This window comes from Trachymyrmex cornetzi, unplaced genomic scaffold, assembly GCF_001594075.2.
Source record: "Trachymyrmex cornetzi isolate Tcor2-1 unplaced genomic scaffold, Tcor1.1 scaffold303, whole genome shotgun sequence".
Taxonomy (NCBI): Eukaryota; Metazoa; Arthropoda; class Insecta; order Hymenoptera; family Formicidae; genus Trachymyrmex; species Trachymyrmex cornetzi.
This window is the reverse complement of record NW_017297725.1, coordinates 99734-102288: the sequence shown is the minus strand read 5'-3', so window position 1 is coordinate 102288 and position 2555 is coordinate 99734.

Sequence of the window (2555 nt, the reverse complement as noted above, 5' to 3'; positions counted from 1 at the left end):
GTACAAATAATAGAAAAGCCATAACAATTAATAATACATTGAATATAAACGTTTCGGCCTTTAATATGGCCTTCTTCAGTATAACTTGTTGTTGTAGAATATAATTCAATTGTGCGTGTACGATTATTAATACATTAATTATAATATTAAAGTAACGAAAGAACATTCCATTTTGTCAAATTAAACACCATTAAATAATTTGATTATAATCTTACATCAAGTAACAGTCATATAAGAGTAAGTCTAAAATTCAATTCAAAATTGCAACATATGATATTGTCAGCGATTGTTCCTTTCCCTTTAATTTAAGTTGTCAATTTAGTAATTTAGTATAATTCCTATTTACAATTCATATCTATCTTAATTATGTCGTTATTTAAAATTTTGAGTTCTGTTTCCATTAAAAGATTACCAGAACGTGTATCATAGAATTGTAAGTAAAAGTTCCAAAACTAGAATAATAAATAAAAGATTTCTCATATAATTTTAATAATTACTTATAATAATTTCAATTATTTACCTTAACTTAACATTTTTTCTATTCTCTTCTGAATCAGTTATGGAGGAAGTTACTTGTGGATAGACAACGTCCGTCATTTGTTTCCCTTTTTTTGTCCGATAATTATTCACAAAAAAATGGATTTTTTTTGAAAAAGATTGAAATCTGAGTTCGTTAGATGTATAATAATAAGAACAACATTTTCATTTAAAATGATTTGAATCCTGAGTTCGTTATATATATAAGATGTTTTGAAGCGTATCTCAACTGTAAGGAAGGGAATCTTGGAAGGAGAAGGAAGAGAAGTGGTGGTAAAGTAAATTATTGCCATCTGTTATTTTTACTTAAAAACTATAGACTCATTTACGATTTATTGTGCATTATCGGTAAATAAGCATTAGGCAACTTTTCGGTATCTTTCTGTTCATTTAATCCTCTCTTTTGCTTCTTAATGTGAATCATTTCCGATATGGAACGCCTATAGAAAAAGGGCTCCAAATCCAAAGGATTTAATCTTTGACAATTTGTCTAATGTTGTCCTATCCATCCGTGTCATGAAGCAGCATAATTTTTGTTTTAAACGTCATAGAAAAAACAAGGTGTTTACGAGCAAAAAGATTGTCGTATAGAGCAAATGAGATTAGGGGGATATTTATAATCGCAGAGATATTACAATAGGTCTATATATAACACGGCTATACAAACAAACGATGCGTACGTAAACCGGAATAAGTAAATAAATACGCAATACTGATCGCTTAAAGTGCGAATATCGAAGTATCAAGAATCAAAGACGTGGGAATGATTCAAAACATGCCAAACGGAGTATCAACAGGAAGATGAGAGTATAAATATCGACAAAGAAAAAATTATAACATTATGAAATCATGTAAACATTGTCTTAAAATTTCGAAGATATCTCATAAAACTATCAGAAAAGATTCGTATGACGTCTTTAAGATATTTAGTCTTCTGATTTATGACGTCTTTGAGATTTTATTTTAAGTTGTCTTTAATGTTTTAGCTAGAATCATCTTTTAGGTATTATTATATATTTCGATGATACCATTTAGATATAGTAATATATACGTACAAATGGAAAAAAAAATTAAAAATAGTTCAATGAATCGATATATCAATAATTTAACGTCCATATATTTTAATTATAACAATTTAATATCCATTAGTTGAAAATTTTATGTAGTTGATTATGTTACGTCCTGACGACTTCACGATTCTTTTCTTTCGTGGAGATAACTTATTTCTCAATTGCGAATCACTCGCAGTTCCATGCATGCAATCCCTAAGGTATCAGAGAGTCTATTAGAGAGTCAATAGCGTGACCGATCGAAGATCGATTCTTAACGAAGGAATAATTAATATCACCAAATAACTGTAGATACTAAATGTGTTAATTATCACACGTGTACGCCTAGTGGCAGTATGACTTATAGAAATATGTGTAATTACTTCTATTTTTAGAAAAGACTTTCCCAATAATTCAAAGAAAAATCATTAGTCACCTCTATATTTCGAAACAATAACACTCAAAACAGGGAGAATCACCATCGAATCAAAGTCCAAAGTACAAAAAAACAGCGTACCTTAGGTATGATATATAAGAGCCCTTCGCGAGGACAGTAAGACAGTCGAATATTAACTTAATCGCTCGCGAGACGAAGTGCTGCCCGAATTACTATCATTGGTGCGGAGTTCTCGCGATCAAGCGCGTACCACCAGCTGGCGGTCCAATTTCACCATCCCGTTTAAGGGAAGCGCTGAGAAGCCAACTCCGACCGCTGATCTTGCGAGGACTCCTCCCACAAGGACTCATTAGACTTTCTCTCTCTCTCCGCCAAAACCGTGAGTAACTACTTCTTCCGCGAGAATCTAAAATTCGCAAACACCCTCTCTTTTTTTTTGCAATCGCTTAAGGCGATGCTAAAGCCCCCCTGTTTTACCACATTCCTATTCGGTGGGATTTCTCCGTATTGGATGTACGGATTGCAAAAGTATTATTACTTAAATTATAGTACGCACACAGAGGATGTTTGCT